This window comes from Peromyscus leucopus, chromosome 7 (assembly GCF_004664715.2).
Source record: "Peromyscus leucopus breed LL Stock chromosome 7, UCI_PerLeu_2.1, whole genome shotgun sequence".
Lineage (NCBI taxonomy): Eukaryota > Metazoa > Chordata > Mammalia > Rodentia > Cricetidae > Peromyscus > Peromyscus leucopus.
In genome coordinates, this window is record NC_051069.1 from 29,927,339 (window position 1) to 29,953,497 (window position 26,159).

Below are 26,159 nucleotides of genomic sequence, written 5' to 3' on the forward strand. Positions count from 1 at the left end.
TATTGTTCTGAAAAATAAAAAAAGAAATGATATTAAATGCAACAAAATAGATAGATCCCCAAAATACAGAAAGTGAAAGGAGACAGACACAAAGGAGCATGCACTCTATGATTCCATTTATCTGAACCTCTAGAAAAGAGAAATCTAATCTCTCATGGCGAGAAGGCAGAATGGTGATTGCCTGGGACCAGGAGCGATGGGGAGATTGAGGAGGAAAGAATAACAGGAACACTCGGGGGTGATGGGAAAGTTGGTATCTTGATTGTGGCGCTGGTTTTGTGAGGGCTTCATTCATCAAAACTCACTGAGCTCTCCATGCTTCAAATAGGCCCATAAATTACAGCCCAGCAATGACGGGAAGAGGCCGTGGGTGAGATAATCACAAACAGCCTTAACTTTGGATTTAAACAAGGGATTTACATTAATAACACTTAAATCCAGCCCAAACTTAAAACAGACAGAACAAGGGTCAAATAAAAGTTCAAAGAGGAATATACACACTATACTCATTCATATCTCTAACACACACCTACATGTATTCACACGTACACACACATACATATACTCACATGTACACACAAAGAAGCCACTATAATGGACTCTTTCCTGGTGGTCCAGAAACACATGAATAGCACCTCTAGGGAGTTCCTTAAAAGATGAGCTGTACTTGGGAGGCAGAGGTAGGCAGATCTCTATGTGTTCAAGGCCAGCCTGGTCTACATAGTGAGTTCCAGGACAGTCAAAGCTGCATAATGAGATCTTATCTCGAAAAACCAACCAAACAAACAAACAGAAAAATAGGCTATACTGGGAATGGTGGCCCACTATAAATTCAAGAATTGGGACCTGAGATGTAGTGAGGATTCTTGTGAGTTCAAGGCCAGCTGGGCTACATGGCAAGACTGACTCTGGTAAGACAAAACATGGCGGATTGTATAACATGAAGAGGGAACAAGACACGAAGTGTACTTTTGTCTCTACCAGTCTCCTGTGATCCCAAACTCCAGAGATCCAACTACCTAGACTGGGCTCTGTGCACGGTTCCATTTGCTAAGTTAGGGGCCTTGAATGGCATAAACTAAAGAAGCCCCCACCCTCTCTCCTGTTCCTCCTGCCCAAACTCAAGTCCCAGCACCTGCCCTTTCCTCTGAAGGCACACCCCTCCACCCCAGCTCAGAAGAAGGGGGCACTGGCCCCCCACAGGCTATCAGCCAGAGGCACTCACAGCCCAGTCTGAATCTACTGAGTCCTTACTCTAGAGCAGGGCTCACAAACTCCTGTTTCTTCATGTCTGAAGAGGAGTCATAAAGACCCAGGGGAGGTGGGCCACTGTGAGACCGGAAGAAGCTATGAGACCTGGAGTGGGCTCAGGATCACACAAGCCTGTGTCAGAGCTAGTCCACAGCTGCCCTGTGGAATGTAGGGCTAGTATTACTAGACCTTGAGGGGTTTTTTGTTTGTTTGTTTTCTGAGACAGGGTTTCTCTTGTGTAGCTTTGCGCCTTTCCTGGAACTCACTTGGTAGCCCAGGCTGGCCTAGAACTCACAGAGATCCGCCTGCCTCTGCCTCCCGAGTGCTGAGATTAAAGGCGTGCGCCACCACCGCCCTACTGTTTGTTTGTTTTAAAGAAGAACCCAGTTTCTACTTTCATGTGAGCTTTTCAGTTTTAGATCACGGTAACAATAAAAGTTACGACAGCAACAATGACAAAACCACTTCGAAATGCAGCGTGGGTCAAACAGAACGTGTGCAAGGAGGACTCATCAGGCTGTGACAGTGTTCTAGAGAGTAGCATGCCCTGTGTGCAGAGGCCCTGGTGGTGTCTGGGGGCTCTCCTCCCTGCTTTCACAGTTTGCTTTAGCCTCCCAGTCAAGCATCAACTCTGTATTCTACATCCTCAGGAAGTCATACCACTCATCCTTAAAATCCCTGGCAAGAAGGAGACCAGCCATGCCTTCAGGACTGGCTATTTTGTTCCCTCTCCCTGATGCAGTTGGTCTCAGGCTCCTCCAGGACTCAGCCAAGATGTGCCACATCCCAGGAAGCTTACCCTGATAATATCTCCGTATTTATCTGGGTACACCCCACTGCCCCCACCTCAAACTCCTCTTATCTCAGTTCTCTTCCCACCACACAATGCTGTGCATCTTCCCACCAGACTGAGGGCTTCTGAGAGCCAAGCTGTGGATCCAGTGGTTAACACACACAGCAGGCATGCCAGCTGGCATGTCCTGATGGAACATGACGGGAGAAAGTCCTTTCCGTTCCCTTCAGCACCCAGTAAGTATATTTTCCACTAAGTGACCAGGAGCCACAGGCTGGGTTTGAGTGTGAGCCTAGAGCTCGTACAAGGTCAGACATCCCGGATATCACCCCTTCTCTCCCTGTGCTTGACTTCCTTGTGGTACCCAGGTGGTAGCAAGATGGCAGCCAAAGAGGGATGATCCAGAGTGCATCCACATCTCAAGGGTAACCCCTTTTACAAATGAGGAAACAGGCAGGAAGGTGTGAAGTAACTTGCTTGGAATACCCAACTGTGAGGCACAGGATGGGGGGGGGGATACATTAAATGTTGTTCCTCTGCCCCTCACGCTGTACCCCTTTTTCTTGGTCAGCTCTAGGTGTGATCTCTTAGGGTTGGATGACTTATGTCTATAATACAGTGACTACTCCCGACCGCCACCGTCATGTCAATAGTGGTAGAGAGAGCAGGATAATGTCAACAAAGAATACCACCGCTACCACCCCCAAGTCCACTGCACACACCATGCCCAAAGGCATCTAGTGGACAGGGAGGGTCTTTTTCCTTGCAGTGACTTTTAAGAGACCTCCCTTGTCTGCTATCTTTGAAAGCTATGTGTGGAATATTCCTCTACCTGATGCTGATACGGTAGTGGAGACATGTGGGCCACTGTGGGCCGATGAGATGAGTGTCTGATCATAGGTGGTGGATCAGATGTGGGATTTTTTTTTTTTCTGTAGATTTCTCTCAGATCTTCAGTAAGCTGTGGGGTCTGCTTCCGTCTACTCCTTGGGTTAATACTGACCTCCATCTCTCTGTAAGTCATAGGCTTTTTAAGCTCACATGTAGCGGTAACGCCCGCATTACCGATACCCGTTCACCATGTCCGAGTGAAGGGCTGCGGATTAAAAATAGAGACAAGAGACAGCGAGTCATTCGCCACGACTGAATGTCGAATGCTGTTTATTGAAAGAGGGAAGAAACCTTAAATACAGGCTTACAACACAAATGGAGGATCCCCAGAGGGCAGAAGTTCGCTACCAATGGTCCACATTCTAGACCCAATGTTCTACATTCTTGCATCTAAGTTGTTTACACCAAATACAGGATGCACCTAAGTTGTTTACACCACATGCAGGATGTAGGAACAAAGAACCTCCGGTAAGCTCTCCGGTGATCCTAAGGTGAGAAGGACACCGGCAGGGAATCTGAATAGGGAGGACACCTGGTAAAGGTCAGTAAGCAAGGCTGCAGCCACTCACAGTCGGGGGCCAGGGCCCATGGCGCCCACACTCACATCCTGACCAGTGCTCAGCCATACTCCCAGGCAGCAGACCACTCCATTCCATCCTACCTCCCCAAAGATACATTCCAGATATGACCCAGATGATGGGAGGAGATGACTGAGCTCTCCGACCCCACGTGTGTCCTTTTTACTGGAGAAGGAAGCTCATCATGGAGGCCTGGGGAGAGTCTGGGGAATCCAAGCGCTTCCAGGCAGTGTGTCTTCTTCATTCAGCTTTCCACCCTTGCAGGCCTCCACATCTCTGATCCCCAGCTGTCACAGATTGCAGGTCACAGGCAGGAAGTGATTATCTCAGCAAAGCCTAAAGTAAATGTCATGTGTTTGTGAGCGAGCCCATCTCAACTTGTGCTGACTACTTCCCAGAGAAACTTACAGAAGGTCACTTCTGTTTAACCAGGAATCCAGCTTTTCCTCCCAGGGTCTGTGGGTGCTCAACACCCATCACCACCAATCATTCGCTCATCATCACCCATCACCACTGTTGTGGGTTTGGTACTCCAGCTCCCTCCACCACCACCAGAGGTGGGGCATTTCCACTGTCGCTCAAGTCCTTACAAGTTGGGTAGAGTTGAGTAGCGACATTCGTCTTTCCCTTAAAAGTCCCAGCCACATCAGGTAGTTCTCTCCATCTTGTTCTCTCTGTCTCTCAGTCTCTCTGTCCATTCTCTTTGTCTCCCAGTCTCTATCTTGTCTGCCTGTATGTTTCTCTCTTCTCTCTCTCTTTCTCTTTCTCTCTCTCTCTCTCTCTCTCTCTCTCTCTCTCTCTCTCTCTCTCTCTCTCGTCCCCACTCCGAGAAGGCCTTTCGCTCTCCCCGCTACACCAACAAACCTCTTCTTGCGATCTCTTAGTGGCTCACCGTGGACCAGCCCGCCAAAGCACCCCTCCCACCACTTTATCATTCCAACCACTGCTCATCCATTCACTACCCATCACCACCGCTCATCCAGTCCGCCGCATGTGCTCTGTCCCTCATATGTCTCCGTCCTGGAACTACCATCCATCTACATCAGCTTTGCTCAAAGGAAACAGAACTTCCCCTAAGAGGAAAGAAATGCATCTGCTCAGAGACCTGAGATCCTTGCGCCAAAGTCCACCTCCAGGCACTGCCGGATCCAGGAGCTCAAGCACGGTCACCCCACTGTCACTTTCCCCCAGCTCTGGGGTCTGTTGTCTTCCGTGCTTTGATTTATTCCTCCGGGTGCCCTGAAGTTGCCCATAATCCCAGGCACATACTGAGTCACAGCTCTGAGGGGAAAGGTATCCTGGCAGTTGGGATCTAAGAAATACCATAAAGTCACGCCACACAACAAACCTCATATAAGAGATTTATTGGGAAGGACACAGAGGGTGGCTGCCTCTGCCTGGGGAAGAAGCAGTGTGAAGGGAGCAGGCTTTATATAGGGGTGTGGTGGGAGAGGCTTTCCAGGGGGCCTGTGATTGGTGGAGTTTTGTGGCCTGATCTTGGGGAAAGCTCAGAGATTGGTAAGATTTTGTGAGCTGATCGTGGGCTTTTTTCCCCCCTATAGGGCAGAGCTTGGTCATCTGCATCTTGAAGGGCTGGAAAAAAACCGCTGTTAAGACCAGCGGAGTAGACTGGGGGCGGGGCCTGGCCACCCACATGCCTCCAGGGGTTTACACATAGCCTCATCTCAATTCACATCTAGCAGGTTAAAGTCAGAGTTCTTCTGTGACAGACCAAACAAACAAACAGAACTCCCAGAATCCCCTCTCAGTGATCCAAATTTATCACATACCCACCCTTCAATGAAAGACAGCTGGTCCAAGTCACAATGGCTGGGCTTACAATCTTTCTACCTCACAACAGTGGGAACGTGCTGGTGATACTGATTTGCTACAAAGCATGCTTTGAGTTTTGGACACTGATTAGCTCCCGGTCTCAAAAAAGGGGGGACGTCCTCCCTCCTGATGCCGACCCGTGGCAGTGAGCAGAAGCAACCAAGACGGCCAGGAGAAACCACCAAGGTGCTGCGGTATGCTTTGCTGCTAAGGAGGGTGTTTTGATGTCAGGTGCACTTGATGCATTTTTTTACTTACAGGATCTTCAGATCTAACAGTGTGTTTACCATAACCCATCCTAGGTCAAGGAGTATCTGTAGAGCACAATGGAGATACAGTGCTCTCATTGGCCAGATCTGATCATGTGTCCATTTGGAGGCGGAGCCAACACTAACTGGAAGAAACCAGGTAAAGAAAAGAGCTTTTTCAGAGAGAAACTGGGTCTGGGCTACCTTTTGCAGAGGGAGTGGAGGGTGGCAACCAAACAGGAGTCTGCACTCGGATGCTCAACAAGTATTTATCGTGTGACGGGAAAAAAAAGACAAATCTTTTCTCTTCCCACCCCCAAGAAGTCTGAGGCCGCCAGCGATGCTTGATCCTGAGAAACGAGACTGCATATAAAAGAATTTTTAACTGGCTGTGTGTGGTGAATTCTCTTTCAATATCAGGTATTTAATTTGAGGCTGGAGTGCCCTGTTCCTTTCCCAAAGGATACTATTCTGACAGTCCCTTCATTCCACAAGCGTGGCCCACTCTCTGGCTGGCCTGCTGCATAACTGAGCAGAGCACACCAAGAGAGCAAACCCAGCAAGGGCAGGGAGGGGGTGCATACATCCTTCAGGGAGAGATGGAGCTGTGCGTGATGGAGCCAAAAGAGTTAACAGGCACAAGTACCCAGGGGAGGAACTTCCAGTCTTCTGTAGCCCAGTGGGGTAGCTAAGGCTGACGGCAATTAATTGGATATTTCAAATCAGTTAGCAGAGAGGATTCTGAATGTTCCCGTTACAGAGAACAAATAAACGTTTGAGGTGATGGATCTGTCAATTACCCGTTCTGATTATGACACACTGTACACATGTACTGAGATGTCACACTGCACTCCAGACGCATGTACAATTACTGTGCGTTGTGATATTGTTTTTAAGCCTCCCGGAACCAGGTTTGGGATTCTCTTCCCAACGTCCCTGGCCATGGGACAGACACCATGGGAGCTTGTCACACTCTGTTATCTGATATAAACTAAAACTGTCACCGGCCATGGTCCTTTTCCATACTGAGCAGTTCCTGCAAGGAAGAAGAGGGGCAAGGAATTTAGTACAGGAGCACCACCTGAGGGGACCAGCCAGGTAGGGGCAGTTAGCTGGGAGAGGCAACCCCAAAGGCTGGGATTTCCAGGAGTCCCAGACCTAGCCTGATCTTGTACAGAGCTCCAAAGGGCAAATATCACCTAGGGTTTGCTGTTTTCCCCCCTACCTTGAATCAAGCCCCTTAGAGGACAGGTATTTTCTTCCCTTTAGTGATTTTGCTCCAGTAGTGACGGGCGCAGGTGAAGGGCTCATAACTCACTAGATAGACTGTGCAGAGGAAAACAAAGTGATTTCTCCCTCTACTGCCACACGGCCTGCAACACAGAAGCCCTCTGTCTGCAGGCGCCAAGCAAACCCAGTGGGTGTGGAGGAGATGTTCCCAGAAGACCAGTCAGCTCTGGTAATATCTACTTTGCATCAACTCAGATGCCCCAGACTGGGGTTCAGTTCCCCAAGATTCCCCTGAACCCTCCTCAGGTTGGTTTTCCTGTGCTTCTGACTGGTCTGCCAAAAATCTGGGTTCTACAATCCCCTCCTCCATTTCCGCTATTTGCTGAAGTACTCACAAGACTCAGGGAATCCAACTTAGCAGCTCACTTATAAAAGACCCAGAAAGGGACAGGTAGGGTAAGGTATGGAGGATGGGCGTGACCTTTCATGCCTCACCCCCCAGACTCAGCACCTTCCAGGAACCTAGCCTCCTGGGAGTTCCCCTAAACCCTGTCCACTTGCATTTATACAGAGCTTGTAAGTGCATAAATGCCTGCAGACTGTGTGACCCCTCTTTGTTGAGAAAGGTTCTATGATGCCCCCACCACATCAGACAAAAGCAGATTAGGGATTTTCTTTCTTTCTTCCTTTCTTCCTTCCTTTCTTTCTTTCTTTCTTTCTTTCTTTCTTTCTTTTTTTCTTTCTTTCTTTCTTTCCCTCTTTCTTTCTTTCTCTCTCTTTCTTTTCTTTTCTTTCTTTCTTTCTTTCTTTTAGCAGTCTATTACCTTGACCTTAGTTACCTCATCTTTATTTCTTTTTCTTTTTTTTTAATGTATATGATTGTTTTGCCTGCATGTACGCCAAGTGAATACCTGGTGAGCACAGAGATCAGAAGAGGATGTTGGGTCCCCTAAAACCAGAGTTATGGATAGTCGTGAGCCACTAAGTGGGTATTGTGAATTGAACCCATGTTCTCTGTAAGAATAGGTGCACTTACCCACTGAGGATCTTTCCAGCCCCTGGGGAATTTCTTTGTGGCTGACTCCAGCCTTGAAAGATCAAAAAGATCAAAGTGTCTGTGTGCCACCTTGAGCATGGGATGTTCTAGTTCCTACGGGTGACCTAGGAAGGGGAGTTACCTGCCAGGAACTGTGTCTGAAAACCAAGATCTACAGTAACATCCCAGCTGCCTAGCTGCAGGGTTTGGGAGCCCTGGGACAATATGCCAAGGGCTGTAGGTGGAGCCATAAGCCCTGGGCATGAAGAAGCAGAGGGCATTGCACAGGAATAGTAATGCTCAAGACAGGGGCCAAACCCACAGGGATGCTAACAGCAGTCCCACGGGAGCATCACAGAGGGAGAAGGCTGTACCCCTGACTTTTGGGTCGTTCCCTCCAGCTCTCCTCCTCCCACCTGTGGTCTCCCTTCGGCTCCATCTTTCCAGTCTGCCCCAGGCTAGATGCTGGGGCGTAAACCTTCCTGGGATCCGCTGTCCCACTCTCCATCACCAGTCCAGGACACCAACAAGCAGCATCCTGATTTCCCTGGAACCTGATGCTCTCTCTGATTGCCTGCTCAACAGATGGATTATAGTGAGTTTGAGTTCCCTATCAGTCATGACACAAGTCATTAAGCTTATTGACACCGGTGGACAGCCTGTGTGCGTGCAAAGGGACAGGGTATTTTTCTGCTGCTCAGAATGGACATGCCACCCGACCTGTGTCTCACCTACTCCAAGGACCTGAAGCCAGCAGCCCATCCCTGCTCCTTAGGCCCACAGGGTGGTACAGAGGTCCTGGGGATTTGTCCTCGGCAGGCTCCTTCTCCAGGCAGCAGCTTTGACTGCTGATTCTCAGGAGCCAGAGACAGGAGGGCCATCCAGTTCTGAAGTCACGGACAGCAAAGGTTGGTTGACGGTATGGGGAATGCCTCCATGTGTAAGGCTAGGCCCTCTTTCAGGAAGCCCACGGGTGGGGCTGGGGAGATGGCTCAGTGGTGAAGGCTTTTGCCACATGCACTCGGTGGCCTGAGTTAATTCTTGTAACCCACATAAAGGTGGATAGAGGGAACTAACTCCACAAAATTGTCCTTTGACCTCCATGCGCAGGATGTTGCATGCACGCCTAGATGCATATACACATACAATATTAATAATAAATGATTTTGAACTCAAAAAACAAAAAGGCTCCCAAATACTCTAAAGCCATTTCTCCAACCCAACATCTGGGACACTGCAGGTGTCTTCACAGTTTCTCACACTATCCCACGAAGCCTCACGACAGCCCCGTGTTTGTTACTGTTTCATAGAGGCCCAGAGAAGCCCCACGGCTTACCCAGAGGCACACAGCTAAACTCCAGCAGGAGCTGAGGTCCGAACCCAAGGTTGTCTGGCTTTGTAGCCAGTCTCGTTCTCACCCCACCGGCTCTGCCTGTCAGCAGAGGTTTCCCTCGCAGCCCAGAGTGCTTTCTGACATCTGAACCGGTTTCCTCTGACTGACATGACAAGCTCCGGGCCTCTGCTCTCTTCATTTGCTCGTGGACAGATGTGTGCTTGGCCTGCTGTCTTTCCTTTGCCAGTTACAGTTTCTGTGTTTGCTTTTAACACACACAGAGGGAGAAGAATGTAGAGAGCAGGGGTGGTCATGAGGCGGATGAAGTGCGTGCCCACCCCCAACCGAGACGGCACAGAACACTGCCAGCCCCTGTGCAAATGAAGATATTCTCTCTCTCTCTCTCTCTCTCTCTCTCTCTCTCTCTCTCTCTCTCTCTCTCTCTCTCTCTCTCTCTCTCTCACACACACACACACACACACACACACACACTCTCTCTCACACACACACACATTCTCTCTCTCTCTCTCTCACACACACACATTCTCTCTCTCACACACACACACATTCTCTCTCTCTCTCTCTCTCTCTCACACACACACACACACACACACACACGCACGCACGCGCACACACACACGTGCACACACGCGCACGCGCGCACACACACGCACGCACATGCACACGCGCACACACGCGCGCGCGCGCGCACACGCACACACACACATGCACACGCACATACACACGCACACACACACTCCTGTGCTTGGCCACATGCAGAAGATGTGCAAACAAGTCCCCGACACCTGCCGCTGTGCACAGCTGCCCCAGCTCCCCCTTCCTCGTGAACCACCCTGACCTCCAGAGAGTCACCCTCATACTTGTGCGACACCCCTGCCCTGCCCCTTCTCCCGTTAGCTTCCCTTGAGTGGGTCCAAGAGCAGACCCCCACTGTTCCTGAGAAGCCATGGAAGAATAACTGTGCTGTGGTTTTCAAAGGAAATTGAAATCTCCACTTTACTGCTTCCTAAATGAACCTTATCATTTTCTCCTGTCTACAACATTCCAGCACACTGTACACTCCCTGGCATGCTCTCTCTCTCTCTCTCTCTCTCTCTCTCTCTCTCTCTCTCTCTCTCTCCCCACTCCCGAGGGAGAACTTAGAAGGGCCAGCACCAGCAGCCACTGGGGTGTGCACATACCTCTGGCAGGTCCAAGGAGGGGACCGGTCACCCCCAGTGGGACCGGAATGAGCTCCAGAGCCAGGAACCACAATCACCAGGCAGTCTGTTCCTCCCCGTACTTGGTTCCACAGACTGAAGCTTCAGCCATGAAACAGTCATGCAACAGTAGGGTATCTCTCTCGAGACATGGAGCCAGCTCCACTGAGGCTGAGTTCATCAGGGCTTGTCCCAGGTTAGACCTGCTCAGGCTGCTGGAAGGAGCAGGAGCAATGGGAGGGGGAGGGAGCAGCCAGAGAGTGGTACAGCAACTTGGAAACAGTGGAGGTGTACACTGAAGGGTGAGCGGGACACTGTGGGAGGCCGAGAACCAATGGCAGCTTTCATGGAAAAGTCACAGAAGGATCCATCAGGAAATCTTAGAGCCCAGACAGAGCAGAGAGAAGGAGCCAGATGAAGGATGGTGTGAGTCATGAGCTCAGGACCCACACCTGGAGGGTCTGGCCCAGTCCCTGGTCTTTGGGGGATGCTTATGGGGCATGGTGGGAGGTGTTCCCTCAGCAGAGGCATTGAGTCCAGTCAAAGATGAGGCAGCGTCATCCCTGAGCCAAGAGGAGCCAGCCTGTTCCTAAACTGTCCAGCTTCCCTGGGGCAGTAGGCTTGGATATTGGAGCTGTAAATCTACCTTCTGCTACCCCAGAGTAGGCAACCGAGACCCAAAGAGCAACAAGGACCTCATGTCTTCAAATAAGGTGCATATTGCTCCTTGGAGCTACCAAAAAGCCGTCTTGTCTCCTGACTCCTGGCTCTGGTGTGTTGTCAAGATGGAAGTATCAAGGCTGGGAAGTGCAAGGTTGACCCTCCCTTTCTGCTAGAGAGGGTACAACAGAGGAGTCGTGGGTCACTCACCAGATGGCATGTTTGTGGTGGAGGCTGCCACCCTCAGAGACAAATTTAGAGATGGGCAGAGCTGCAGGAAGGAAATTGGGAACCTCATCTGGGTAGAAGAACATGTGCTTGGGCAGCATTCCGGCTGAGTTTCTTATGTCTATCTGCACGCGAGACGAGATTAGAAATGGGAGAATAGAATGGTTGGCCACACCATTGACGTGACAAGGAAGATAAGCTTTCCTTGGGTCCCAGAACACAGCAGAAGGTAGTGGCTGGTAGTCACAGTAGCCAATAGGCAGCCTGTGAGGTGAGGGATCTTGTCCCTAAGGAAGAGGGACCAGGAGGTTATTAGGTTAGAGAGCAATGAGCTAGCCTGGAACTCCTTCACTGGAGAACTTGTAGATAATGGTGACAGCATGAGCCTGAGACTCAGGAGCACACACTGCCTGTCAGCACATGTGTGACACACTTGTCCTCCGCCCTCCTCTCACATGCCGGGAACCTCTGATGGGGAAGTAACTAACCGGTTCTTCCAGACAGAGGCTAGCCCCCAGCTGTTTGTTCCTAGGGAAGGCTGGCCCCCAGGGCTTAGACTGTCCAGCCTGAAAAAAAAAGATGAGCTACAATCCTTCATGATTCTAGAATCTAAAATTTGATTTAGTTATTAACAGAGAAGAAGTTATCAAATCTGCTCTACGTGTTGCTAAAGAGACAGAGAAGCGTCTGACTTCAACAGCCTACAGTTGAAAACGGTGACATGAGAGAAACATTTTAAATAAATATTTGATATTAACACCCATCTGATTCTAGCGTGAATGATAGATTAATTACACAGGGACAAGCTCAAACATGTGGGAGACGGAGTAGGAAAGGGTGGAGTAGGTAAGAGAGACAGAACCCCAAGGAGAATCTAACCTCAAGTTCAGCCTCCAGATCCCAGTGCATGAGGGGTGTTGGGGAGCCAGCTTTGGGAGAATAGAACTTTGTTGTTAGGGTTCACGTCTTGGTTCTATATATGGACCTGGGAGAGCCATTAAATGTTCTGCTCCTGTATCTGCTATCTTATCTTTTATGTGTGTGGTCCCTACCTATACCGTAAACAGGAGGATCAAATAAGTTGACACAGGCTACAGAAGCACATGCTCCAGTCAAGTTCTCTGCTTCTGGCATCCTATCTACGTGGCTAAGTTGCTTCCCAAGCCTCTGTGCCTTCTCTGATTCGCTTCCTACTTCCTGCTCATGTCCTTCCTACTCTCCTGATCCTTTTCCATTCTTCCCAGCATCTCTTTCTCTTCCATGGTGGCTTATGGTGTAGCCCAAGCCCCACGTCAAGCCTTCTTGCTCTCAGTGCAGACTTTGGCATCTGTTGCCGGGATCCCTTGTCAGAGGCAGTCTGGATTTCGAAGTTCAGTTACCCAAGAGCGAGAAACTACATGGCTCAGCCCACCCGGTGTTGAAAGGCTGTGTAATCCAGCTCCTCATACTGTCCCTGCACAGTTGTAGCTCAAGAGAGGGAAATCACATGAAATAAAACATGGTTAAATAGGCCTGTCCCTTCCCCCTGACATGCTGGGAGAGGGTATGTGTAAGTTCTCTTAGAAGGCTGTGAACCAGGCAGACCTGTAGCTAGAGTTTTCCTCCAGTCCTGCCTGGCCCATGGTCAGGACAAATCTCTCTCACCAGCCAGTCCTGCAGCCGCTTAGACCCGACCAAGTAAACACACAGAGACTTATATTGCCCTCAAACTGTATGGCCGTAGCAGGCTTCTTGTTATCTAGTTCTTATATCTTAAATTAACCCATTTCTATTAATCTATAAGTTGCCACATGGTTTGTGGCTTGCTGGTATCTTTTATATGTTGCTTGTCATGGTGGTGGCTGGCAGTGTCTCCCTGCCTCAGCCTTCCACTTCCCAGAAATCTCCTCTCTCCTTGTCCCGCCTATACTTCCTGCCTGGCTACTGGCCAATCAGTGTTTTATTTATTAACCAATCAGAGCAACACATTTAACATACAGAACATCCCACAGCACAGACCCATGGTTCTCACCCACGTAAGGGACTCATTTATCTGTCTCCAGGCTGCAGAGAAGATTCACAAAGGGATGGAAGATGGGTTAGGAAAATTCTATCAAAAGTGTGTGGCCAGTGGGGTACTGCAGCTTGCATTTCCTAAATCCACAACACAAGTTCATACTCAGGTCCTTGCTCCTGAACTGCCACACGTCCCATTGATAGATGGGTTTCTGCTCCACGCCCACATCCTCTTCCGGAATCTACTAAGGGGTCACAGGGATGAGTCAACAGGAAGGGTGCTTGCTGCAAAATCATGAAGACCAGAGTTCAGATCCTAGCACCCACGTAACAAGCCAGGCGTCCTGTGTATGGTAAGCAGGAGCAGGAGGATTTCAGAGTCTTGCCAGCTCCCATCCTAGCTGAGAAAATTTGAGCTGAGGTTTTAGGGAAAGAACCTGCCCCCAAGGGTCACTGTGACCAAAATCAAAAAGGCCAACCAACACCTGTTGTAGAATATTATTTTAAGATGTGTCACATTTGTTTATGCTGTGGAACATTTATATGATGAGGCAAAGATGTGTTGCATTCTTTTATGTTGTGTTTGTTTAACTCTGTGAAGCTGTGTTACTGTGTCTGTTTAAAACACCTGATTGGTCTAATAAAGAGTTGAACAGCCAGCCAGGCATTGGTGGCACACACCTTTAATTCCAGCACTCGGGAGGCAGAGGCAGGTGGATCTCTGTGAGTTTGAGGCAAGCCTGGGCTACAGAGTGAGTTCCGGGAAAGGCGCAAAGCTACACAGAGAAACCCTGTCTCGGGGGGGGGGGGGGGGAAGCTGAACAGCCAATAACAAGGCAGGAGAAAGGATAGGCGGGGCTAGCAGACAGACAGAATAAAGAGAAGGAGAAATCTGGGAGGAAAAGAAGAAAGAGCAAGAAAACAGGGGAGAAGGAACCTAGGGGCCAGCCACCCAGCCACAGAGGCAGCCACAGAGTAGGAGTGAAAGTATGATACAGAAGTAAGAAAAGGAGAAAGCCCAGAAGCAAAAGGTAGATGGGATCATTTAAGAAAAACTGGTAAGAAACAAGCCAAGCTAAGGCTGGGCATGTATAATTAAGAATAAGCTTCCATGTGTGATTTATTTGGGAGCTGGGTGGTGGGCCCCCCAGCAGAGCAAAAACAACCAACAACAAACACCTGACTAATGAATGCACTGAAGTTGTCTAGGAGAGTGGCATTAAGGCTTTGGAGCTGGAAGAAAGAAAAGACTCGAATAAGCAGACTTAGGAAAGGGAAGACATTCTGGAGGCACAGACAAGCTGGGCGGGGCAAGGGCATGGAAAAGAGGGGATGAGATGGGGTACATGGATCTTACAAGAAGGGACATGGGTGCTCAGAGAGAACAAGGAGAGTCTGGTCCTCTTTGACAAAACACCTGACGTGGACTACTTAAAGGTAGGTAAGGCTTATTCCAACCCATAGGTGCATAGATTTCAGTCTCTGGTTGGCTGGAGCCATTGCTCAGTAGCCCTGTGATGAGGCAAAAATGACATCCTTTCTCTGACTGCCTGTCTGCATCCCTCCTCACCCCACCCCCATGCATCTCTACAGCTAGCCTCCTACCTCCCCACCCCACCCCTGTCTCTACAGCCAGCCTTCTACCTCCCCACCCCATCCCTGGCTCTACAGCCAGCCTCCTACCTCCCCACCCCATCCCTGGCTCTACAGCCAGCCTCCTACCTCCCCACCCCATCTCTGGCTCTACAGCCAGCCTCCTACCTCCCCATCCCAAAGTCCTCTCAGAGGTAGCTGTCCTGATCCCTACCTGAAATCCTACCCTGGTTAAGCTAGTCTGCAACAAGATGAATGCTGGGAGACCCCCCTCCCTGCTCACTCCCCCACCCCAGAAGCCTGAACTCTAAGAACAGAGGCAGGCTGGGACTGAAGGACTATCTTCATCAAGTCCTTGAGCAGAGGGTGCCTCCCATCAGGAGTCCCAAGTTCTGCAGAAACCTAAAGCCCTTCCTTTCCCTGTTCTTCTGCCTCCCCAAACCTCGAGTTTTATTCTGGAGCCACTGATGTCTTCCCCACCTTTCAAATAATGGGGGAGTCACCCATCAAGAGTCTCCTTTACTCTAGACAGGTGAACCAATGTTGCCACTGGTCTTGAATTTAAAATTGCCTAGAAACCTCAGAAAGGGCTTTGTTTTCCACCACCCCCTCCCATTCCCTCCTGGAACATGCTGGAAGGTGGTTTGCCGTATTTCTGTGACGATCCTCCTTCCACCCAGCCATTCCGCCAGCGATGCACTGGAGTAAGGAAGATGCATATTTACTGAGCTCCGTGTAAATGTTCCACACTTGGTAGCATTACCTCATTTAAGCCATCAGTAGGAGGTTCTGAATCCCCTCAGGGGACTCCTTTGGATTCTCACACAAAGAAGTCCTGGGATTTCAAGGCTTTGAAGACATCTACTTCCCTCTCACCCCCTCCCCATTTCCCATCTCTGCCACCTTCCTGGATGCTGAACCCCAGGTCTCAACCCCCGCCTCAGCCAAGTCACCTGGGGAGATATTTAAGCAATGGACAGGGAGACCCCAGCCCTCTTGACAGGGCTTGGGTAAATCTGGGCTGGCGAAGCCAACCTGGAAAGATGCTGATGCCCCCAAAGTTGAGAGCAGCAGGTGGTTGCGGCAGGTCCATGAAAGCCACCTCCACAGCTTCTTTGTTTCGTTGAACTGATCAAAGGGTCAAAGAGGACAAATGGCCTGCCCAGAGTCACATGGGGTACAGGGTAACTGTCGCAGTCCTTAGCCCCTCCCTCATGTTCGCAAGTCGTCTCCTCTCCAGCCTGCTCCTGCCAGGCTTTGCGGGGGTGGTGGTCAGGGCCCCCATGTCCTCTACACCTTGCCCCCTCCCTTCTCCCAGCTCTCCCGTCCTCCTGCCTCCCCATCAGCACCGTCTCCCCACTGAGCTTCAGCCTCAGGCTGCAGCAGAAGAGAACAGAGCCAGGCTTTGGCACCAGCATCTCAACTGTTTACCCACTGGGCTCCCAGGCCCAGAACGGAGCTATAGTTTACCGCTGGGGTAGCCTCAGAGCCCCGGCACTGGCCTGGTTGAACCAGGGAGCTGGGGCACGTTTGTTGACAGAGTCTGTGGAGAGCCTGAGTTAATGACTTCATTGCTTACCTATCAAGGCACGTATGTGTTGATTTTCAGGAAGATGCTTAGCCCAAGGGCAGACCCTGTTAATGGAATTTTAGGCATTGTGGCCCCAGGACTCTTCCTGACATTTCTCAAGTCATCTGTGCTTGTGTCCTGAGGACTCTAAGAAGGCTTTCTCCTAGTCTTGCCTCCTGGTCATTCAGAGAGCTCTGAGACCCTTCTGTGGCTCTGTGATAGATGTTGGGTCTCCGTACTTCTTTCCATGTTCGGATAGGCTCCCTGACGCCTGGACTTCTCATCTCTCCTCCTGTCAGCTACGCACCGAGCAAGCCCCAGGCTGCACTCGTTTGAGATTTCTGTTTGTGGGTTTTTAGATTTGGGGCAATGAGAAGGAACCTGACGGCTCTTTTACCCGTGTATTCCCTGCCTTCGCCCTGTGGGGACTTCTCCATCCGGCCCAGGATCCGGGAAGCAAACACCCTTAACATAGGAGCTGAGGGGATCTGTTGGTACCTCTCCCCAGCTCCCTCCTTTTGCTGGCTCTTGCCTAGCTGCAGAGCTTCCTGTCACTAGAGGTGGGCTTGAGGGGTGTGGAGGGACTGTGCGGTGATGGTCACAGAGAGGGGCAGGTACAGGAAAGAGTGTATACTGTGATCCCAGGCTGAGTGAAAAGAACTGGGTTAATACTCTCTAAGGGAAGTTTCTGGGCTGGTGTCCTGCCATGTGAGTGACACACACAATCTACAGGGTCCAGAGCCCTGTGGTACCTGGTAGAAGTACCTATTGATAACCCACCCTTCCCAATACCCTCCGTGTCCCTAAGAGACTGCTTGGTTTCTCAGGGAGTCTTCAGAGCCTTTCTCCCCTGCCTGGCATCTAACTCAGACCATCAGACACCTCCATATGTAAACAACGTCCAATGAGCATACCCCAAAAGCCACAGCCACCAAGGGCCCCCATCATGGCTTTCAGCCCTCCCTCAACTATCGGGGGACGTGTGTGTCCTCTTAGACACTGACTGGTGATACTCAACAATTAAGGCATTTGATCTAGATCAGACAAGTGGCAGAGCCAGGAATCAATTCTGAGTTTGTCTACCTGTTCGTCTGCTCCATGGGACCAGAAATCTGTGCAAGGGCAGCTCTGGGAGGGACCTGGGTAGCTAGCTATGGGGCTGGTCCCTTCCTCTCCAGGCTCTGGTTCCCCAGGAACAAGCCACAGCAGGGGAGGGCAGGAATCCCCTTAAATCTTTTCTAGAACAAGACTGGGCAGGAAATAAGACACTAGGTGAAAAAATGGGGACATTTTCCATAAGCTTGAGAAATGTATTGGAGTTCTGCTCTGAGGTTTAAACGGTACTGGTCTGAAACCTGGCTTTTCGTTTCCTCTCCGCTTTTTACCACAGAAGTGTATTTCGGGGTCAGCATGATGGTTGAGAGGGTGAAGGTGCTTGCTGCCGAACCTGATGACCTGAGGACAGACATGGTGAAGGAGAGAACTAACTCCCACAAGCAGTCTGCTGATCACCACACATGTGGCATGTATGCATGCATATACACATATAACACACACAAATAAACAAACTTTTTTTTTTTAACGCATTTCAGGCTGGAGAAATGACTTGGTGGCTAAGAGTATCTGTTGTTTTTGCAAAGGACCCAGGTTCGGTTCCCAGCACATATATGGCAGTTCACAGCCAATTGTCACTCCAGTTCCAGAAGATCCAACACTTTCTCATTTCCATCAGACACTGCATACACATGGTGCACAGACATACATGCATGCAAAACACTCATACACATAAAACAAAAATAAATAAATGATTTTTTTTCAAAAGTGTATTTCAGCTAGCCAGAGCATGGTGGTACACACCTACACTTCCAGCACTTTGGGAGGCAGAGGCAGGCAGATCTGTGTGTTTGAGGCCAGATTGGTCTACAGAGTAAATTCCAGGCCAGTTGGAAAGAAGAATATATAGTGAGACCCTATCTCAAAAAGAAAAGGGAAGGAAGGAAGGAAGGAAGGAAGGAAGGAAGGAAGGAAGGAAGGGAAAAAGAAAACTCAAATTAGGTATAGGGGGCACATTCCTATAAAACTCAAGAGGCTGAGGCAGATGGATCGAGAGTATCAGGCTAGCCTGGGCTACAGAGTAAGGCCTGTCTCAAAAGAAAATTTTTTCAACCATGCAGGGAAACTCAAAGAATAGCCCACATGCTCAAAATGAACATTGTGCAACCTTTGCTTCAACTGTGTGCTTTGCTAGGCCTTTGAGTATAACTTGCAGCCATCAAATCAATGCACTAATAAATATCTCAGCCTATTTCTTTTAAAAATAAGGACATGCTACTAACTCCAAACACCATTATTATACCTAAGAAATCATTTCCAAGGGTCTCCAAACGTCTGGCTTCTCTGGACAAAACATTATCCTGGGTTGCATCACAGAGTGTCCAAGCTCGCAGAGTGTACCTACATTTATTCCATAAAACATCACAGTGCAACCATTTACCCTAAGCTGTGTGCAGCCCAAAGGCCGTAGACTGGATTCCTCTAAGCCCATCGTCAAATGTCTGTGCTTATCTCAGAAATGTCCATTCAAGCTCTGTTTTGTTTCTTTGGTTGGTTGGTTGGTTGGTTGGTTTTTTTGTTTGTTGTGTTTTCCTGATTTACACTTTCATGGCTGTTCCTGTCTGGGCCCCTCATTTCTGCCACTCTCAGGTCCACTGCTCTGAGGTCAGAGCTTGAGGCTCAAAGGCATGGATGTGTGGGGGCTCTCAGGCCAAGCACTCACTGACCAGCTGGTGTCTCTGGAGCAGTGGCTTTCCCTCCACCTTAGCCGACACAACACTACCAGAAAGGTTGAGAGTCCCTGCTGAAACTTCTCTTGGAGTTATTTGGTGCTGAGTTTCATGGCTGCAGCGTGGGGTTGGGGGTGGGGATGGGGGGTGGGGGGATGGGGGAAGTGAGGGGCAGGGAGTTACAGCCCAGCATTCAAGCTGTTTTTTGCTAGATCCCAGTCAGAAGTGCAGTTCAGCTGACTGTGAGTCTACCGAACCTCTTCCGTCTGACATGGTCACCATCTCATTGGTCATGATACCGGCTTTTTTTCAAAGAACGCAAGCTGGTGGTCTTGCAGAAAGCCCCACCTTCTAGACTTAACCTGACTGTCCCATACAGGGCTGTTTAATGCGTCATTTCCTCCCTGCACTTCCTGTAAACTAGATGCTCCATCCTGAGCTTGGTCCGACTCAAATCAAAGATTATTGGCTTGAATACATCCATAGTAGGTGGCCTCTGAGCCTCTCTGGGCTCTGTCCTTATGGAGGATCTCCCCTTGAGTGAAGGCTAGAATTTGAGAAGAAAATACGGCCCGAGTAATTCAATGTCCGTTCTGAGATTAGCTTGTTTGAAACTGGCTTCTGTCTTGTGTCTCTCTCCCCCCACCCACCTTGGTTTTTACCCTGGGGGAGGCCAGCTGCCTATACAGAAGCCCGACTAGCAAGGGCCAAAGGCCTGCCAACAGCCTTGTGAGTCAGCCTAGAAACAGGTCTCTTACCCACCCAGGAAACCTTCAGACACGGCCTAATCCCAGCCGACTGTTTGACTGCAGCCTCATGAGACACTTCGAGCCAAAGGCATCCAGCCTAGATTCTTGACGCCCAGAAACACTGCAGTCATAAATGGTTGTTGTTCTAGGCTACTTAGCATTTGCTATGTAAACTATAGACTGAGCTGTATCCTCCCCACGAGTCCCTCACCACCAAATTCATATGATGAAGCCTTATTTGGAATCTTGGATCTTGTGGAGGTAATATGACCAAATGAGAGTTAAAGAAAAAGATGGCTTTGGTGTTTTAGGATGGTGGCCTAACGGAAGAGGCGCATACTTCCTCCATCCCTATGTGAGAACACAGCCTAGCACTGGCCGTCTCAAGCCAGGAAGACAGCCCACCCAGAAGGGAGAAACTGAGTTGGCAGGCATCTTGATCTAGGCCTTCCCAGTCTAGGGAAATTCTGACAGCCCGATTTGTAGTCTGTTGTGCCAGCCTGAGGAAGCCACACAGCTTCATAGGCGATGCTGTGAAATGCATATTACAAACATCAGAAGGAGCATATAGCATCAAGATGGCCCACTAATTTTCATCACTGGATTAAAGTGTCTCCTGACAGATCGGGCCAGTGAAAAGGCTTATCTTCGCTCTGACAAGGCACAGGGGTGGGGGGGGGGGGGGGGGGGGGGGGGGGGATGGGAGGCAATGTCTTTCCACCTAAAAGATCTTGTTTGTCAACCAATTTTACCTGATGCCGTGGTTTCTGATGGTGTTTGCCTGAATAGATTATTTCTTTGAATATTAAAAGATGATGATTTTTCTAATTCTACCATTCTTTACATATTTATTGGCTAGTGTTTTTCACATACACAAAAAAAGAATTTTCCCTCATCAACAGGAATTAACTACAATTCCTCTTACAAAGGATGGATAAATGCTAATTCTTCCTTTTCAATTACTAATTTTCTGAATAAGGAATTGGTTCAATAGTCACCTCCACTGGTGGTAAATGAGTTTTTCTCTCTTTCTTTCTCCTTCTCCCTCTCTCTATCTCCAACTCATGCAGTTATTATCTGTCTGTCTCTTTATCTATCTACCATGTATCTATTGCCCTGGTCTGATGGATATTTATTGTTCAATGTTTTATAATTAGTTGCAGCCATTAGTCTTTTCAACACCCACCTCCCCAAGTTAGAACTGCCCTTAATTCCAGGATCCCAGGGACAGACTTACAAAGAATATGTTCAAGATGCATTTCTCTGCCGTTCCTAGAAATCCCTGCTAGATGTCATGGATGGTGGGAGGAGATGAAGGAGACAATATTTTAACAGAATGTGGAAGGGTCACTCGACTGTTTCTTATTTAGGAAATGAAAAGCTCAGGCAAAGAAGCCAATGGCCCAAACCCCTGGCTTCTGGTCCTTCCAGCCTTACCAACTCGCCTGTTGTGAAGACTTACAGCCTCTCCTTGTCTCACCTCAGGTTTGCTGGTAGCCTGAGGAAATGCTGCATGAGTGGAAGCCTGAAAATCCTACAGTCATGGTTAGTCTCCTGCCCCCCAAAACCAAGCTTTAAGAAGACATGGAGATACAGAAGGGTCCGAGCATCTGAGGTGGCCTGCTACAGCTGAGATCTGTCAATCCCTCATCACAGCAGCCCACCCGTGTGGGGAAAAAAAAGTGACTCAGAGAGAACTCTCACCCTCCTCTGGGGAGGCGGAAAATGGGAGCCTCAGCCTCTCATGATCTGCTCTTGCCTTTGGGATCCAACCTTCCAACACCTCAGAGCCCAGAGTGGGTGACATTACCGATCCCCTTCAAACCCGGTGACTGCAAAGTGGCTCTGATGTCCACACAACCACTGCTGGCTGCCTGCTCTGCTCTTGGGAAGGACTGAATGGACTAGAATTTCACATTCATTTCCCCGGCCCTCCTGCCTGCCTCTGTTCTCACTCCTGACCTGAAGTTCCTATGCACAATGAGTGGGCGGTGAAAGGCATTTTGAGTGCTAACCACTGAACCCCCTGACAGCCTCACAGCGACACTGTCTAAGCTTCCTCCCAGCATCAAGACACACTTAGGCATGCTTTGGGGGTGCTGGTAGCTCCCGATGCAATCCCCTCTTACCCCATCTTCCTCTGTCCAGGTTCTGTCTAGCTCAGCCTCACTCTTCCCTCAATCCCGCATTATCAGCTCCTGTGGAAACGAGTCGGTAAGCTGCTCTATACTGCACATCTCCACGATAACGAGGGTGAAGCAATTTCTCAGGGAGGTACTGCTCAGGACCCTGCTTTCAGACCGTTCTAAACAGAGACTAGACAGTGCAGCGGGTTCAAGAGAACCCAGGAGAGCCACAGAGAGATGCTGCGTTCCCTCTACCACCAGCTCTTGCTCACCTGGGAGTTTGTCTCCTCCAGGCCTGGCTTGCCACACCTGCCCCATCCACTTCCAGAGCAAATACCCAGCAGTAATAACTTCTCCTGCAGTGATGGCCACTAGGCCCTCAGTCTTTTCTGGTATAAGAGAGCAGGACTCTCTGTACACAGTCCACTTGAAGACACTGAGCGTGTGTGTGTGTGTGTGTGTGTGTGTGTGTGTGTGTGTGTGTGTGTATGCACACTCCTCCACAGAGGGCTCTTCTCAGGTCAGCTTCTCCCTCTCACAACTATCTCTCACTCCTAACACACACATGAGCCTAGTGTCTCCACCAGGTCCTCACTTGGCCTGAGGAAGTCAAGGTAATTTCTCTATGGGCTTGTTCCTACCGGGGAGGCCCCGATGAGTTGTATACAGCTGGCAGCCTTACCCCTGCTTCCCAGTCCTCACTGGTGCCACTCATGCGTTCCTGTTTATTTTCTGTTCAAGAGCTTTCCCCTAGGATTATGAGCTGAGTGGTGTCATCCAAAACTCCTGTGTTGGAGTCCTAGAACCCAGTGTGACTTCTGAAGACAGGACCTTTAATGAGTACCAAATGAGGCATGAGGGCAGGGCCCTAGTTCAGTGGGATGGACATTCTTCTAAGAGCCACAGAGGATGCATATGTGTAGAGGAGGGGCCCTGTGAGGACACAGGGAGAAGGCAGCCATTAGACAAGGAAAGGGCCCACATGAAACACCCCAGTTGACAACTGAGTCTTGGACTTCCAAACATCAGAATTGTGGGAAGAGTTTCAGCCTTCTGAGGCACCCCGTCTGCTGCATTTTGTAGTGTCTGCCCTGGAAGACCGAAATCCTGGCATTTCCCTACATGTGCCCAGACCCCAACAGAGGCCAGGAATCTGAAGATAAGGCTTGGCCGTTGTCTACAGGAGCTTAACATGTAATAAGAACATACAGATCAATGGAATTGAACTGAGAATCCATAGATTGGACCTCACGTTTAAGGTCAATTGATTTTCCACAATGTGTCGAGCCACTCAGTCGTGAAAAAAGAGCCTCTCCAACAGATGCAGCTGGACAGCCACACACACTGTGGTGACACCAGATCAATTTCTCACACTGAACGCAAAAATCAACTCAAACTGGAGTGCATAAATGTAAGGGATAAAAGTACAAAACTCTTTGAAAAAAATAGGGTTTTTTTTTCCCTCTCTCTCTTCAATTTTAGCATTAAGTGTTATGACCTTTGTTGGAGAATGGTTCTTTAGCCCAAGCAATAAAGGAAAAGTAGGTGCACTGGATGTCATCAATTAGGGACTTTGTGGGACTGGTGAGATGGCTCAGAGGATGTCACCAAGCACTCTGCCCCAAGTTGTGCTCTGGTCTTCACACATATGCTATGGCATATATGTGCACACACACAAACACACACACACACACAGAGAGAGAGAGAGAGAGAGAGAGAGAGAGAGAGAGAGAGAGAGAGAGAATAGAAATAAATAAATAAATAAATAAATAAAATAAAGTTTCAAAAATTTTGTGTTCTATCAAGGAAGTACGAAGACAAATTAGGCAGAGTGCTGCAATCCTGGAACCCAGGACCCAGGAAGCAGGCACAGGAGGAGCATGTGTTCGAGGCCAGCCTGGGCAATCCAGGGCACTCCAGGTTTGTTTCAAGAAACAAAATGAACGACCAACCCAAACAACAACAACAAAACAAAACAAACCACAACAGAATAATACAAAGACAGATAACCCAATTCAAAGATGTGCCGACGTGCTAAATAGACAGTTCTCTGAAGAAGGCAAACACGTGGTTGTAAGCACAGGAGAAGAGGCGCAACATCATTAGTCATCAAGGAAATGCAGATCAAAACCACAATGAGATTCAGCTTCACACCCACTAGGACGGCTGTAATCAAAAAGACAGATAACAGCCAGCCCGTTGGCAAGGCTGTGGAGAATGCTCAACCCTCATACATTGCTAATGGAGATGTAAAACGACGCAGCCACTGAGGAAATCAGTCTGGCGGTTCATCAAATGGTTAGACATGTCACGACATCATCTGGCAACCCTGCTTATTGGCGTTTATGCAAGAGAAGTAAAAACATATGTCTCCCCTCCCCCCCAAAAAAAATACCTTTTACAGGAGTGTTCGCAGCAAGATTACTCATTGTAGCCAAAATGTGTGAGCAGTCCAAGCATCTCTCCATTCATCAGTCAGTGTGTGGATGAGTGAAATATGATAAATCCTTCCTATGGAATATTGCCATTCAGAGAGGAAAAGAAATGAGGGAGGAGCCAGGACTGGAGATGCAGCCCTGTAAACCAGCTACTCAGAAGAATCGCAAGTTCGAGGCCTGTCTGGGCTACAGGGTGAAATCAAGGACAATCTAAGCAATTTAGGAAGATCTTGTCTCTAAATTAAAAACAAAAGGAGGCTGGGGACATAGTTCATTAGTAGAGTACTTGATACAAGGTCCTACGTTCACTCTCTATGACCTCAAGATAGAAAGAAAGAACGGAAGAAATAACCAATATGTTCTACGACACAGAGCAAATTGTGTGTTCAAAGAGTCCACTTAAATGAAATCTCCAGAATCTACAAATTCATAGAAACAGGAAGTAGATTAGCAGTTACCTGAGCTAAGAGCCTCAGTGGAGAGTGGGGTAGAACATTTCTTCCAGGAGTTACAAAAATAGTCTAAAATTGGTTGTAGTTGTGGTTGTACAGCTCTAAGAATACACAAAACCCCACTGAATTATACACTCTGTGCAGATTGTTTGGCAAGAGAACTATACCCCAATGAAGCTGTTAAAAACACAATGGGGAAGCTTTTGTTGCTAGAAAATGGAGGAGATGGACTTTCTTCCTATCCCACAGAACAACTGAACACCCAGACCTGACCATAAAACTCATGTAAGAAGTCTTCAAAGGGTGAAAAAGAGACAGGCCCTCTAGGGACCTCAGGACTTGAGCAATGCAAGGCAGGGAGTTCCCTGGGTTTTGCATTTGCCTCATGGATTCCAGACTTGATGCAAAGAAATTGGTAACTCATAAAACAGAAACAGCCACAAGGAAAGAAAAATTCTAAGCAAAGTCTGCTCTCTCCAGTAAGACAGCCAGCATTTCCAATGAAGTCAAACATTATAGAAAATAAAATGTTCCCCCTGTCATCTGCCCCTCCCCACTGTCACCTGGTCACTTATGCCAGCAAAGGCTAAGTGAGGAACCCCAACATCTAAGCTTGTGGGGCTGCACCAAGCACCCCAACGCCCTGCTAAGGTTGCATCAGAGAAAACAGTAGGGAGAGGACACCTGCCAGGTAGTGGGAAGCCCACCACCGTCACCGAGTGTGACCTCCATCTGACATTGTCTCTCTGTCCTCTCCGTGGCGCAGCCAGGAGAGGTTCAGTGGTGAGGCAAGACACTGACCTTTGCTTTTTAGTGACAAGGCCATCCCTACCGCAGTATCAGTAGAGGTCTTGTGGACACAAGAAACTTTCTGTCCCTGCCCCACCCACCCACATCACTCCCTGAAGACTGGGGAACCTAGCATCTACCTCCACCTGGCAGTAACAACAGAGAAGCAGGTGATTTTGATGGGATCCAGAATTTTCTAATGTGATATCCAGGTTTCATGTTGGACCAAGAACCAGGATACTATTGGCCTGAATTACAAAAGATCATCAATGGATCCCAACACCAACACAGAAGTTAAGATTATCTGACAAAGATTTTCAGCTAGCCATGATTTGTAGCAGAAGTGTGTGTGTGTGTGTGTGT